This window comes from Rattus norvegicus, chromosome 14 (genome assembly GCF_021556685.1).
Source record: "Rattus norvegicus strain SHRSP/BbbUtx chromosome 14, alternate assembly SHRSP_T2T, whole genome shotgun sequence".
Taxonomy (NCBI): Eukaryota; Metazoa; Chordata; class Mammalia; order Rodentia; family Muridae; genus Rattus; species Rattus norvegicus.
The window spans coordinates 21,030,558-21,047,391 of record NC_141547.1 but is presented as its reverse complement, the minus strand read 5'-3'; the positions used below and the strand labels follow the sequence as shown (position 1 = coordinate 21,047,391).

Here is a 16,834-nt window from a genome sequence, read left to right as displayed (position 1 = left end):
TCAGTCTGACAGAGCACATTTAAATCCTGTACACTTGAAAACAGTACACCAAAAATATATATGTGAATAGATATAAATAATGACTGATGACCTAAGTTACTGCTTTTCTGTGTTAGAGAAATCACAGCTAAATAAATGACATTGCCTCATATTGTTCCTGGTATTTAAAATAAAAAGTGACGTTAACCAGTTTGGATTTCTTTACCCAGGAATACTCTGTTTTTCAAGAGTACATAGTTGTCTTGAATTCACCTGGTTTCTCAGCAACTATTTATCGCAAAATTCTAGGGCGATACTTTTAGGCCATGGGTGGAAAAATGCTGAAAATTGCACTTTGTTACCATTCCTGACTAAAACAAAAATATCATGAAGGTAAAAGCAAATCCGTCCCGGTACCACAATCTCTATGAGCACCCATTTCTGAATACAAAAGTGTTAGCTTTCTTCAATGTGGACAGCATTTCCTAAACAAGCTTCCTTAGTCTGAGAGTCCAATGACATGCTTTGGCCTGCTACTTATTAAAGAACTTTCTGAAGACATTGAGGATAGAGTTTAGCCACTGAACACTCAAAATGGTGGCCATCCTATCTGGGTTCTCATACACTTTTATTCACGGGTCAGCAATGTTATCATACTGGTAAAGAAAATTTTTTTTTTCGTGCTGGTTCTGAAAATATGTTCTTCAACAGTCACTTGAGTAGCTTGTACAAATAAATGAAGTTTATTCTGGAAAAGTATCAGCTTAAGGTACGGATTTATAGACTGATCGCAAGGAAAGTCCTTTTTCAAGTCCATTTATTTAACTCAATATCGTAGGCTTCAATAGTAAAAAACACACTCATGATCTCCACAGGTTCCAGCTATGTAGTAGATTAAGTATTTGTACACAGCTACTAAGCCCTGGATTCTAGGCACAGTCAAGGGTATTAAAAATCCCCAGGAGTCTCTTTCAGCCTCATTGAAGAGGAAAAATTCTCCCTGTGAAATATAGATTTTTTTTTCTTTGTGCTCCACAGCATTATGAAACTCCATTGCAGCCGGAATGGCACAAACCATCATCCAGCAATTCTCCCTGCTATCATAGCACTCCACAGACTTCAGTGAGTTTCTTCCATCACTTTCGTAAACATGTCCTCCAATAGCATACATTTTACCACAGCAATATACTAGTTTGCAGCCTATTCTGGCCCGAAGCAAGGATGGCTTGGTAAGCTATCTATTGATGGAATGGTCATACATCCAAAAATCATTTTCTGCTTTGTGATCAATGGACACCTCACTGCTGCTTGACCTGTACCCTCCTGCAATGTATATATGTCATTATCTGGTGATACAAGAATCCCAACTTCTCTTAAGTCATTTGGTGGTTTGCATAGTTTAAACACCCTTCCTGTGACTATATCTAGACAAGGCACTGTCTGCTTCTTCCCTGAGTGCTTGTGTGCAGCATCAAAACATATGGTCATCTCGGAAGCCATCATTCCAAACCTCTGTGTACAGCCATTGGTGTAGGATGGTCCCTTTTCTCCACAACTTTTGACTATGGCCTGTGCAGACTGAGGAGGAATTTTCTCAATAGATGCATCTTCCATTAGAGGAAAACATAGACATTTGACGATAATTTCTATTTCATTCTGCTCATGTTCAAAACCCCTTATAATGCTTTCATAAACATGTTCTTCCCAGTCTACAGTTAAATCATCACTACCTAGTATGCTTCTGAGTTTGTCTTTTGTCAGCTGGAGAAATGTAGAGGGCCGCTATAACATTCGCCATCACAAGATGGCGCTGGCTTCCACTGCACCCCACATGGAAGGCCAGGATAGCTTCCGCGATTACATGATGGTGCTGGCCTCCGCCGCACCAGCCGACTTCCTTTCAGGAAGTTAACTGTGTGCGCATGTGCAAGAGTGCCTTCGTGCCAGGTCTTTGCCCACTCTGGGGCGTGTCTAATGAGATCATGGGTAAGCGACCAATCAGGTGTGTATGCGCCGCGCTAGGGTATATATAAGCCGCGCCATGCAGGCATGCATGGTTTCTCCTTAAGATTGAATAAATTTTGGCTGCAGCAAGGATTCGTATGTCCCCGCGTGTTTTCTTGCTGGCAAGAGGTCGCGCGGGACATTTGGTGCCGAGAACCCAGGATAAACGCCTCACCATCACCGGCACCGAGGAGAGCCTCCGTTCACGGAAAGGGTCCAGAAGCTGCGGGACGTGGGTGAGACTCTGAGAGACAATGTTTAGCCTTGATCTGTTCCACCTCACTCTTTTGCTAGATGCGGCGGAAGCCTCTACTATTGTTTTGGCAGCCCTCGGTTTTTTTCTATTGGCCTTTGAGTTTCTAGCTACCATCAGGCGCATGGGAGAGCGTCAGAGGTCGCATGGGAGCCGCCCAGCTGTAACAGCAAAGCAAAGAGCGCGGGAGGAGGAGGGACAAGGCGGCATGTCAGAAACAGGGTTGGGTAAAAAATTAAAGAGCTCAAGGAAAGGTAACAAGAAGATAGTCCCCTCCAATGCGGAGGCAAAAGATTGAAAAAAACGCCCCGGGAGAGAAAAAGGGAGGAGATAAAAGGAACACAGTATTTTGGGAGAAAAACTTTGTCCTTGTGCTTGTAAATGGTGTGATTAGGCTCTGGAAGCTTTGCAGAGTCATACTGATTAGACTTGATAGAGGCAGACCTCCTGTAAATTTATTCAGGAGAATCAAACAAAAGGACATCTCAATGCCCATGCACAGCTTGATGAAGTTAATATAATTGGGTTGTGAGTGGAAATACTCAGGACTGTGTTTCACTTCCATACCATTTGTGAATGTCAGTTGTGCTGCTCAGATATCCCATAATATATCTCAGTATCTTACAGGAATTTGGTTTCAACACGTTGATGGACTAGTCCAGGAATTGAGACAATCCATCGTCCATATTGACTCCACTCGAGTAGATAGTCACCGTGAAATGGAAAATCCTACCTCTCTGCTGACACCATCTGGTTTTTTCCCTCTTTGTCTCTTGTCTGTCCTTGGTGCACCAAGATGTCCTCATGTCTGTCAGTTTATGTCTGTAGTTCTTGCTTCTCGTTGTTTAAATATTTTATGTTTCATGTTCAAAAGAAAAAATGGTAAAAACTTTATCTGCCGGTCGTTCACATCTTGATTTGGTTTTAACTCGTTTCAAAAAGGGACAAATGAATAAAAAAACAGTTTCAATCAGGCCTTTAGAGCCCTGTACCTACAGCCAGGAGTCTAGGTTAGCTGGAGAAGCGGCCCAGAGGCTAAGCGTCTGCACGAGTTGATCTTAAAGGTGCCAGCAGCTTCTCAGATTCTTTGGTACAAGAGCTGACAGCTGTTTCTCTTAGAGAAATCCCTGACTTATTATTTGACTCAACTGGTGACAAGGTGCTTCTCTTAAAATCATAGCTAAAAAGGTAAAAATAGTGTTTGGTCTAAATATTAAAGATATGTGTAGCCACTTCAATTTGTTTCTGATTGGTTTTAAATGTATAAATATTCTCTACTTGCCTTGGTCATAGATTGTTGGCTTTTAAGTTATTGGATATGGTTAAAAAGGTACAACATTGGTAACAGAAAGTTGACATAAAGCTGGTAATTTGGACGGAGTCATTCTAGACAACATGTGGCGTGAGCCAACCCAGGAAACAGATCTAAATTGAGATAATATTTTTATGCAAATCTTATCCTAGAAACCAGGCTTCTAAAAGAGTTTAGGACAATGTCTCTTTGTTGAGGTACTGGAGACTACACCATCGTGCGTTCATATATAGGAATTGGCAGTCAAACTTTGTACTAGATTGTTGGAGGTCGAGTTTTGCTTTCCAAAGTTGTGGTTTGCCCTGAAGCTATCTGTATTTTGATGCTTATTCCACTGCCCCAAGAATAGCTGCCTAGTCAGTACTCAGAACTCAGGTGACTTCCCAAAGTGGTGGTTGTGCTCTGGTGTTACAAGGAGAATTTAAGGATTGTGATTAAGGATTGCCAATGTTACATTGTCTAACTCAAACTTATTTTTAATTAAGAAAAAATCAAACAGGTAGAGATTGTTACAAGATTTATGAAAGATTGATGAGGTTTTGGAAATTGTGAGAACATTACAGCCAGTCTGTTTACTCCAACTGCCATTTCAAGATAGATTTAGAGGATTGATTTTGAGTTTTCATTTTATGAGCTTGCTTATAATTTTAAAGAGCCCATAACGTAATATCATTAAGAATGGCTAATAGCCTTATATTATGTAATTTTGTTGCTTCTTCAATGTAAGAAGTTAGAACTTTAAATCTTTCAGTGTATATGGAAATTTTTACTACAAACCTTTGCTCTCAAAATGAGCTTTAATATTTGGGGAGTAGCTGTTGCACTACTCCAGAAAAGAATATTTGAAACTAATTTTAAGCTTCTAAGGATATGTTAATTGCCAAAATACCTCACCTTACCAGAGGACTTAAGCCTTTGTTATCCACATTGGAGGTAAAGCTTCAGTTGTGTTAATACAAAATTGTAGGCTAGAGACATGGAAGTATTTTAAAAAGAAACCTGGTAAAACATCTTATTCCAAACAACAATCAAATTGGTTATTACAAAATACTGATATTTGGCCTATTACATATACAAATTTTTCAGGCAAAATTGATAATTTTACTCTTTACATGCTTTTGTACTTCCTGTATATTTGTGCTTACAACCCATAGGAAATGCGTTTACTGTATTTATAGGTGGTTCATCTAATGAAAAGGCTACATATATCATTGGATCACTTGTTTATTCTCTTGAGTTTCTGTTGCTTCAACACAGATTATTAATTTCCATGGTTTAGCCACTGTTTTTAAATCAAACTTTCAATTCACATACTGATAGCCAATGAGTGGCTTGTGGTTTATAATCGATTTCAGTTACTTAATGCTTTATTAGAGACAGGTTTTCTACTTAAAATCAATGAGTGATTTCAGTGTGAATGTCTGACAACTCACTGTCCTTTCAGTGCTCTGGCTCAGACAACTAAATTAAACCTTAGGCTCATACCTAACTTTGAAAATGGTAATAGAGTTGATATGAAAAGAAGAAGACTCCATTTACTTACTTTAAATTCTCAGCCTCGTCCTGCCAGCTCAGGGATTTCTAGTAAGACTGAAATTGGACAATATTTACAGGATTTGACATTTCTAATTAATGCTTATGTTTAGGTAAATAAAGTTTGTGAGGTGCTAGAGAAATGGCTTAGTGGTTAAGAGCATTAAGAACTGTTCCTTAATAGACCATTTAAGAACTCAAACTGGATTGCCTAGACTTTTAACAAGGGAGGACATTGATACCAGACAGATTATAGGCCTTACATAGAAACAATTAGTCAAAAAAATCTGATTCTTTATATATCCAAATCAATAAAGCTGGAGACAATAATTTGGTATACAAGTCAATTTATAAATACAAGTGCTCAGTGTCCTCAATTTAATCCTCGAGGACATATCTTAATAAATAATATCTTTACTATATCTTAATAAATAAAAGGGGGAGTTATCCCTGTATGCTAAATAATGCTCCTTTTATTTCAATTTTAAAATTTGGATGCCAAAGTTCATGGCACCCTACAACTAGGCATACTTCTGCCTAGGTGAAATAGAGAGATCCACATATTGACACGATCCTGTCCAGATATTTTATATGGGGAAGAGGGAATGTTTGTGTTTTTTCTACAGGATGCTACAAGAGTATGCCTGCTGCCAGAGGTGGTTGCTGAGACTTGCTGATCCTGGTTGCATAAAGATTCAGCTCTCCTGGTTCGGGTCCCTGGAGTCATTCCTCTGCCCTGAGAGGAAGATGGAAGATTCCCCCTCACCTTTTGTCATCACAGAGATTTTGGCGTTGCTGCAGTCAGTGTTACCGCTGCGTGTGTCCCGTCCCACTATGGCCCGCTCTCTGACCCTCTGCTCACTGCTGCTTGCCGGAGAAGACTGGACTCCAGCCATTGCTGCCCCCCTCATTTCCCTGGTGACTCTTGCTGCCTTAACTGCTGTTGTCATTTTACAGACTGTAGCTTCACAGGAATGCCACCTGCGTAAAGCTGCTGTGGACTGGGGAACTCTGCCCTGGTTGTACAGATCTCAGAAATGGTTCCATTGTCTGCTGGTTGTTCCAGAGAAAAATGACTGATCCTGAACTGTCCTGGAAAAGACCTTGACACTTTTGCTGCTATTGTAGCAGCCATTACTGCTGCAGACATTGTGTCTGCAGTGTCTGGAGTTATCCTCCCCCAACCTATTGTTAGACAAGCACAGTGGGTGAACTTTCTGGAGTAGTTGCTAACATTTGGGAATTCTAAATTTTATTATAGGAGTGGCTTGACTACGGCCCTTGGTGGTAACAGCTGAGGAGGACCAAATGAGGTGCCCACTACTTATCGGGAGTGGCTCTGTTTGGTGCAGTCCTATGCTGTGGATTAGTGTTCATGCTATGGTTGGTTTGCAAACTCAGATCTCAACAGAAACGTGACAAGGCCGTTATTCACTCACACACTTGTGGCCACTGAACAAGGAGCCTCCCCTGGAATTTGGTTATCTTGCTCAGGAATTAGTCGGTATCTGAGTTCTCTGCTCTTGCACCCCATGGAACTGTGGATCCATTGCACTGGGATGAGAGAGACTCAATGATTCCTTTGATCAGCCCTTCCACATCGCTGAGGTTTCCTCATTGCACGCGATAGGGTGATCATGATTTGTTATAAATAAAATAATAAGGGGGAGATGTAGAGGGCCGCAATAACTTTCGCCACCACAAGATGGCGGTGGCTTCCACTGTGCCCCACGTGGAAGGCCAGGATAGCTTCCGCCATTACAAGATGGCGCTGGCCTCTGCTGTGCCAGCCGACTTCCTTTCAGGAAGTTAACTGTGTGAGCATGTGCAAGAGTGCCTTCCTGCCAGGTCTTTGCCCACTCCGGGGCATGCCTAATGAGATCAAGGGTAAGCAACCAATCAGGTGTTTATGCGCCGTGCTAGGGTGTATATAAGCCACGCCATGCCAGCGCGCGGGGTTTCTCCTTAAGATTGAATAAAAGTTTGGCTGCAGCAAGGATTCGTATGTCCCTGCGTGTTTTCTTGCTGGCGAGAATTCGCGCGGGACAGAGAAACTCTTGTTCTTTGGTGACACACAGGAAATTTTTTGGATGTATTCTTTTAATCGATCTCCAAGTTCCTGGTGACCATAATGATCAGCAAACATAAAGACTCCAATAGAATTCTGTGGATCCAAATGGCTAATCATATATTTAGCACACTGCTCTTGTATGGAAGGAATATGGAAGATGCTAGCTGTAGTGAACATGGCTTGAATTTTGGCCTCTGTCAGAATAACTAGAGGTATAGGCATGATTCAATACTAAATCCATCGATTCAGCTTCAACACCGATGATCCGCACTTCTTTCTGAGTACTTCCTGTAAGGTCTCTAGTGAACATGGATCTGAAGCAGGGTATGACTGCAGCAAGAACGTTTCTATGACAGGAAAACATTTGCCCATGATCCACTTCCACTACAATGTCTGTCAACTGTCCTTCATCATACATTGTTTTGAGTTGCTTAAGAGTACTTCAAGCATGGAAAGGGTTCGTAGTATCGTTGGCTGTGTCTGAAGATGGAATCCCATTCAGTGTTGGGGAAGACTTACTTTTAAATCTGCTGATGTAGCCGTTTCTCCAAGGGGCCCCAGCTCTGGTTATTTAAAGAGGTAATGCCATTGTGTTTCACTTGCTCCCAGTGTCTGGCTCTACTCATCTTCAGGCATTCTTAATTTGCTAAATGTGTCCTGCTGTTATTTGGACTTAATTCTTGCTTAAGATAATGATATTTACAATGTGCAGGAGGTGGGTATAGATGTAAATATGAGATCCTCTAGTCTGTATCACAAAATAGGAGTTTTTCCTAAGAATAAAATATAAAAATTAAGGACAAGACTGTGTAAGCTTAAAATGACATTGCACATGATTTCCTGTCCATACCAGTATTGTCTTTGGCTGCTCATGAATAGGCAGCCATGTTGCTAAGACTTTATTGTGAGTTATAAAGGTAAACATTTAGAATGTAAGTAGGTATTACGCTGAATTAGACAGGAGAGAAAGAAGAATAAAGGAAAGAAAAAGAGAAAAAAACCTCCAAATCTAGCCTCCCTTACTTTGTTTCCTCTCTGACCGAGACCATTAATATTTCATTTAACCCAAAAACACCCATCTCACTTTCTTAGAATGAGGCATCACTCTCTTGAAATTACTTCCTGAATTCTAGTGGACAGGCATCATTTCCTTTGGGGAACCTAAATAAAATTGGGATATTGACCAGTCTTAAGAAAGCTAGTTCTAACATTTATTATCCAGTCTCTGTGTGCTGAGAAAGCTCAGGGTTAAAAGAAACCCTAAGTTTTAACAGTGTGAGACACTGTACCAGAGGAGCTCTGCACCTTCGAAGCTTTCCTGGAAGCAAGATTTGGTGAAATAGCTCATGAGGTCCTCTGAGACTAGATGAAGCAAAATGCCAGAAAAATATGTTTTAATGTCTCAGCATTCTTGTAGCATCCTCAAGGCTGAATCCTGTCAAGGCCTTTTAAACTTCACTGGTGTTTATTAACATATGAACTTTCACAGGTAATAAACATTTCTTATTAGCATACCTATCGAATGTGTGGCATGCACAGTCAACTAAAATGATTCTCTGCTCTCTGTTCGAGGAGGTTAGGCTCTTTCTTTCATAAGTTAGTTTAAATTGAATAAGCAGACTGTAATATGAATTTTTATCTATGCAATTTGGAAGGACGGCATGATAAGCCCCAAGGATTCTAGAGCCAACAAGATTTATTGACTCTGCTTAGCTAAAGTCCTGGCTGGAGACATTTTCAATTCTCAGCTGGTCTCAGTGCTATTCCCTTGAAGAAGGATCTGCAATTCAAGTCACCTGTCCTGTTAGTCTTTATGATTTCTTTCATATGTGCAGTCAAGAACATGAGGGTGTTTTTCCTGGTCAAATCAGATTTTTATTAATTTTGAAAGAACCCATAGTTTTTCTTCTGTTGAAAGAAGAGCATATTCTCCTTCTCAATATAATATACTTCCTGACCTCCTTTCTGACATTATCATGTACATAGGCTCGTCTAAATCATCAGTCCTTCCTCATATCCAGTGTACTCTAGCAGTTATGTTATTTGACTCATTGACATTTAAAAAATTTAAATCAATAAAGCTTTATTCAATTTCTCTCTGGGATATTCTTTGTCCCCATTCTATTCTATGAGCATTTTCTTTAGAGTCCTGTTAGATCTCTTGCTTTGCCTGTAGGATTGTAACAGAAGAGATATCCGTAAGATTTTTTGATGCTATAATGTTTTTAAAAATGTTGCATGTTATTGATACATCTGCTAAAGTGTCATCAGCTTCAACCCTCAAAGACATTTCCAAAATAGCTGTCTCTTATGGATTTGGTCTAACGCTTATGTTATGTTAATTGGATAGAATTAACATAAGAATACTCAAGACTGCATGTAAGATTCTGAGGGCGCCTGCAAACCCCCTTTCCCACCGCATTGGTTATTAACATTGCTGGCAGTCAATGGCTGGGCAGAGAGATAGAGACAGGACTTTATATTTCCAAGGCAAGATGGGACAGAACCATGACTGGAAAGGACTAATGACCAGGTCTGAAAGGTGCAGAAGAGAACATACCAATCATGTAAGAGCAGGGGAAGAGCAGCCTTATGGACCCTCAATTGGGACAAGGGCAACAAAGATGGAATATAAATTTTAATAAGCGATAACTCAGGAATATCAGAGAGGAAGTTTTAGCCATGTGGAGGTTTGGAAGTACCCAGCCATTGAGCTGTTTAAGGCATATTAAAATATAAGGCTGCCCCTCTCTCTCTCTCTCTCTCTCTCTCTCTCTCTCTCTCTCTCTCTCTCTCTCTCTCTCTCTGTGTGTGTGTGTGTGTGTGTGTGTGTGTGTGTGTGTGTGTGTGTGAACGTGCTGCACGGGGATGTATGTGTCTTTCATTCAGGAACCCAGAACATTGGGTCAGGTAGTTAGGAACATGCCACCACCACCACTGGGGTGATTAGAGTAGCATTAATCACCTACTGCAAGAGTTATCATCTTTAATAAATATACACATCTTAGACTCACCGTTTTCAGAATTCAAGGCAAAAGCTCAATGGAATTCTGAATATGTATCAATAGTATGATGTATTAGCATGTGTATATAGTTTAAATTTTCAAACTCCACAAATGAAACATATAATCTATTGTATGACATTGCTCTATGGTGACTTTATTAAACTGAATCCATAGGTTTACCTCAGTATATTGAATCTGTATGGGTTGCCACTCTAATTTCTTAAGCCTCGGTGGATTTTTCTTAACTGGAACTACCTTTTTTGCTGATATTGTAGATTCTAGATTGGATTCTTTTGACGATTCTTTATTCTGATTTAAAGAATCCTGTAATATCTGTTCTATAATCTCCAATCTAGCATTTAATTTTTTAGTCTTCTTTTTCTCTATGTTTGCTTTGTTGTGTTTTTTTCTTAAAGCTATATAAAATTGTAATTATTACTGGACATATATTTATTTTTATGGTGACAGGCAAAACAAAACTTTATGGGCTCCTAATGCCCTCTTCTACAGTGTTTCTCAAATTTTTAACATGGAAAATATTTTCTTCTTTAATCTTTCTAACTGCATTTCAGTTTTGTTGTTGTTATTGTTTTTGTTTTCCTCTCCTTTCTCTTTCCTTTGGAGACTTTATTTTTATTTTTCTCTTTTCTTTGCAGACTTTATTTTCCATGCATATTTATTTATTCTTCTTTTATTGTTCTCTATAATTAATATGTTTTTGTACTTAATTTTCTCCAAAATCTTCCCTCTGGAGATTTCTTTTAGAAATGTTGTTTAATTCTCTTGTTAAGAATTTTATTTTATTATTTTCAAACTAAATACGTGTTTCTCTTCTGTTGTTTTCAAACTTATACATTAAGAGTTCAGAAATTTGGGGCTTTTCATTCCCACTGCAACTCTGAGAAAATATGTTTTCTGTGCTTTTGAGTGTTTGCAGTTTTCGCAGGCCAGATCTTGTTCGTGGTGGCTAGCTCCACCCTGTTAGCTCAGTCTATCAGACTGCCCTTGCCAGTTTTGGGGCTGGAACATTGTTTGCCCCTCCGTGAGAGCTGAGCCTCATACCTACAACATTGCTGACTCAGTCCATCCACCTCAGCTCTGGAAAGTTTTTCATCTGCTGGGCATACTTTGAGGCTCCTGTTCTCAATCTACTACCAACTCACAGGCCTCCTCCTGCTCTCTTAAAGGGATTTAGCCTCCTCCCAGCTGGGAAATTGTTCTGGGAGGTATTTATTTGCCCTTCTTACGTGGGGCTTTTCTAATACCTGAATCTTGTTTGAAGATTAGATTTTTAAAATTTAATGATGATGATGATGGTCGTGGTGATGATGATGATGACGACCACGATGACAATAATGATGATGATGATGGTGGTGGTAACTTACTTGTTCATTTTACATCTGGATCACTGCCCCCTCCCAGTTACCATCTCCCACAATCCTTCTTCCCATCCCTCCTCCCCTTTTTTCTCTGAGCGTAGGCCTTGCTCTGAGTATCTCCAGGACTATCCCAAAAGTTGTTATTTGTATGTAGGCTATGTCCTTCTAGCTGGATTACACTGTCTGGCCTCAGGGGAAGAGGATACACCTGGCCTCACTAAGCTTGAGTTTTTAACTAAATTTGAATGACATGCCTAATGCAATGGACGTCATTTGTAACCATAGGCTTTTCCACTCATGCCGCAGTTAACAAATAATGACTTGGATATTTAATTGTTTATGAATAAATGCCTAGGCCATATGCTTGGGCTTGTTTCCGGACTAACTCATAACTTATATAACCTATTTATTCTATTTTGTGTGTGCCATGTGGTTGGTTACCTCTCCTCGGTCTTATATGTCCGTCTCCTCTGAGTCAGGAATAAAATCTTTCCTGGGTCTGATACTTTCCCAGAATTCCTATCTCTTCCTGGTGGCAGGGAGATGTCCTACCTTCCAATCCTGCCTGAGCTCATTGTCATCAGCTTTTTATTGACAGGTGATACTTCCACACAGTATGTGATAAATTTTCTCTACACTGAAGACACCACGCCCACAGAGTGGTGCATATCACAACCCCATCTGAGAATATTCTTCCACTAGATGAGGAAAAAGTTACCAGACACTCTTCTGGGAATTAGTTCTAAGAAGCTGTTCAATAAACAAAACCAGGGAGGAATAATAAGAAGAACTATGAATAAAAAGAATAACGAAAAATTAAAATAATAGAAATAATATGAACATCCCATTTTATATGTAATATAATTAAATGTGTAATGTTTGTGAAAAAGTAAATAAAAGGCCAGATGCAGTCAACATGGAACAGTATTGGATTCCTGTCTTTCTTGAGTAAAACTGACCTGTAATGTTATCAATATGTCTTTCTTAACTATTACAGAAGTTGCCTGTAAACCAAATAGTAGTAATATTTCTTGGTACTTTACAAGAGTGTCTCAGGGTCCTTGAATTATATCTTAAAAATTTCAGTTTAACAGTTTTATTGAACATAACTATTTTGTGAATGCACTTAATGTTGTTGCCTCAATTTCTCCTTCCTATGGTGTACCATATCTTTTACTCATTACAGTAGTTCAATTTAAAAAAATCATCTGAAAGACATAAAATTCTTGAATAATTATTACCACTTTATCTCACATTGATTGACATAGTTTCTTCTCCACTAATGCTGCACTTTCCACATAACTCATGAGTTTAACTAAAATAATTCAGCAATTGGAAATTACTCTTTCTGTACCTAAAGGAAAAGAATATTAATATAAAAACTTCAAGAAAAGATATATATGATATTTTATACATGTTAATTATATATTATATAAACATATTAAAATTTAAAGGTGTATAGAGCACACCCTTGGAAAGGTGGTCAATTAGAATAAGTCAGATATGACAGTTGTGTTACAATAGCTTATTGTGTATTTGCTAATATTTTTGTCCATTTGTTCAATCAATTGAAAGATACATTAAAGCATCCAACTGTGATTTAATACTTTTCAAAAGGTGATCAATTATATTAGTAGACACTTGCTACTTCAACTGATGATGTATTTTCTTGTACATTGAAATTATAAGGATAAGTGTCTATCATAATTATAGTGCTATCTTTTCTGTTTCCAGTTTGCAAGTATGAATATAGAATGATGACATTTAATGATAACTAGTGGGACAAAGAATATTGACTCTTCTGCTCAATATTTGTCTAACCACTGTAGAAAGAGAATCCAGCTACTAATATGGTAGTTCTCGTCCACATCTAGTTATCAGGTGAATAACCATTGTGGCAGTTACAGCTTTCAATTCACCTTTGTCAGAATTGCTCTATATTCTCTTGCTCAAGTATTTTATGTCCAAAAGAACCCCAAGCCTCTACTCATGCTTACCTTAAGAGGAGTCAGTACCCAGCACTAGGGTACCCATTGCCAATATTTGAGATGCAAATAAATGAAAATTTTGAAATAATTTTATTTGCTCTACCTATTTTTAATTTTCTCCATTTCAAAATTTGTTTTGCTAAATATCAAATGAAGACCCTGACAATGTTAATGATGCCCCAAATAGTTCAATATTTATCTTTATGAACATGGGACCTTGGAATATATATTATAACATATTAACACATCTTACACAAATAATGTAGGTGGGAACCTATTAGCATGTCTTTAAGACTTAACATGTAATACCTAATGTATTTAACAAATGAGTTAAAACAGAAAAGTATTAGTTGTGCAATGTGTTCCTGAAGTAGTTAACTAAATTTCAGGTGTTGTTTTGAAAATAAAATTTATTATTCTCTAAGCTTTGTCTCCTATCTCAAGGGTGGTTGGATATTCCCACCTTTAAGCCACATATTTAAATTAAAGATATTTTTGATATATTAAAGACACAACTTTATAAAGAAAGCATTTTGATCATCAGTATTTATTGTTCTCCTGCAATATAATTAAATGTTTAAGTAAAATAGAAGTGAATGAGTAAAACAGAACGGGAGAGAATTCATGAATTTCCTGCTTTCCTTAATGAGACTTAGCTGACAGGTTTCCAACAGGCATTCCCTAAATATCCTTGAAGGAGCCCAGAAATTGCATAATGGTAATGAGTTTTTTTCATACTCTCTATGAGGGGCCTTTGCATTTGTAATTTCTCTTTTCTCAACTTCTCTTACTTTCCTAATTTGTACCATACCTCTGCCTATTGAGAAGGATCTGTTGTTTTCAAATGTCACCTTATTAGGCAAATATTTTTTGGCTAATTATTACAAGTTTATCACACAGTCATTGACCTTCATTCTTCTTCAGTCATGCTGCTTTACTGTCACCATGGCTCATGATTCTAGCTTAAATATTTCAGTAATATAAAGTTTACCCTATTTGAGCCTACAAGTTATGCATGGGAATAGAAAACCTCGGAGAAAAGACATGTAAATTAGGTCAATTTTATATTTTATATTATCTTATACTTTGAGCTATTAAAGATAAGTATCTGAGGCTCTACATAACTTCTTTGTCTTGATAGAACATTGATACTTGGTAGAAATTAATTGACTCAATTAATTAATTGATCACCTTTTAAAAAATATTAAATCACAGTTGGATGCTTTAATGTATCTTTCAACTGATTAAACAAAAATATTAGCAAATACATAATAAACTAATATAACACAACTGTCATATCTGACTTGTTCTAATTGACCACATTTCTAAGGGTGTGCTCTATATACCTTAAAATTTTAAAATGTTAATGTAATATATAAATAACAAGTATAATATATCATATATATCTTCTCTTGAAGTTTTTATATTAAAATTCTTTTCCTTTAGGTACACAAAGAGTAATTTTCAATTGCTGAATTATTTTAGTTAAACCCATGAGTTATGTTGAAAGTGATGCAGCATTAGTGGAGAAGAAATTGTCCACTAATCCAACATAGAGATAATTACTGCAGAAATTGAAAGATAGCTATGTTAATATATCAATTATGAATATATTTCTGGAAAGCACATGAGTAATTATCAGTGTTGCTTCAGAAAGATGTCCAACACTATGTTCATCTTTGTCAAAATTTCTATGTACCATATCCATTTCTTCAAGAGCTGCATTTCCAAAGGAACTGCATGGCACTTTCTTATAGTATATAACCTTAAACCAGGACCTAAGTAGTAATACATGAGAGTGATACGGTAGCTCCTTTATAATAACTTTTATTAGAAAATATCTCAAATACTTCAAATAGGCCAAACTTTTGCCATACATTTCAACCAGGTTAATAATATGGGTTATATTTAATTGAGTTGTTGGCCAAAGAGGTTCCATGACAATCACCAAACAACTCTGGCTACTTCCAAGTCTATTGGTCACTCTTCACAAACTGATGGTGATGTCCTGTTGCTGAAGACAGTGTCTACATCATTCATTGAACATGTAAAAGTTAAGTTGGTGCTTAATTAGAGCTTTTACCCTTGTAGAATAGTATTCATGGTACTGGGAGACATTCTGCATGCTAACAGAAGATAAGATAATCCCCAACCCAGTTACAAACACTGATCTGCAAAGGTAATTGGACTGCATAGTATGCTTATTCAGTAATTTCACAAACCTTGTGTTAGTAACCCACCATTCTTTGATAAGATTTAAGGCCCATTCTAGGAGGTAGAAAGTTCGTTCTCTGGCAGTAGATGGGTCGATAAGAACCTGAGACTGGATAAGTCATGGAGCTGGGGAAAAACAAATATTGTTCTGTGCAAAGAAGATGATAATGATCCCTAATGATATTCTACTATAGCCCACCATCAGTGTCTCAGCCATCATTAATCATCCTCTTGCAAGAACAAATACAGGGTCCCAAAACTGGGCAATATATAGAGAATGAAAGACTTTGGAAGACTCAATCCTAAGTGAGATGTCATCATAAAATTCTTTCCCTCAAGACTCAGGGAATTCTGTGAAAGTAAAAGCAGAAAGTTTTGAAGAGCAAGAGAGAATAGATGACATCAAACAGTGTCTTGCAGATACAACAGGATTGATGCACATATGAACTCATACAGACTGTGGAAGCATGCACAGGGCCTGCACAAATTCGAGCAAGATGAGTTCTAAGTGCTCGGAGGTGGACACAAGCTCCCATGCCTAAACAAGAAACTATCTCTAAATAACAAGTGTTGCAAAGGAAAATTGTTTTTTCCCAGTAGAATCTCAGAGGACATGCAAACCACATTTAAGTATAGTCTTCATGCCAAGCTGTAGATGACCAATGCAAAACAAACTCAGTGGTTGTTTTTTGTAGATTTTTAATTTTTATCTCATATTGCTTTGTTTTGGGCATTTTTGTATTACTGTCTTTTGTTTTTTCTTTTTATTGTGGTGTCTAATTTTGAATTTTATGAATTTTGTGTATTTCTTTTGCTTTTCCCTTGAGGATTTTATTAAGTCTCTCTTTTTTTAACATAAGAAGTCACGGAGTTGTTTGAGTAGGGGGGTAGAAAGACTTGGAGGAGATGAGAGTGGGTAAATGATGATCAGAATATATTACATGAATTTTTAATAAAAGAAACATGCCTTGAGTTAATTTAGAACTAAGTGTTCAATTTGCTATCTTATAGTGTACTTAGCCTGTTGAAGTTTAACCTGCCATCAAGAAAACAATGAAATCAACCTCAATATGCCAGGTAATCAGGTTCCAAAACT

At 37.8% G+C, this 16,834-nt stretch overlaps 1 pseudogene; it reads right to left on the bottom strand.

Moving 5' to 3' along the window:
* Positions 1 to 519: 519 nt before the first annotated feature.
* Positions 520 to 7,666, bottom strand: Kbtbd8-ps2 (kelch repeat and BTB domain containing 8, pseudogene 2; annotated as a pseudogene).
* Positions 7,667 to 16,834: the final 9,168 nt, after the last annotated feature.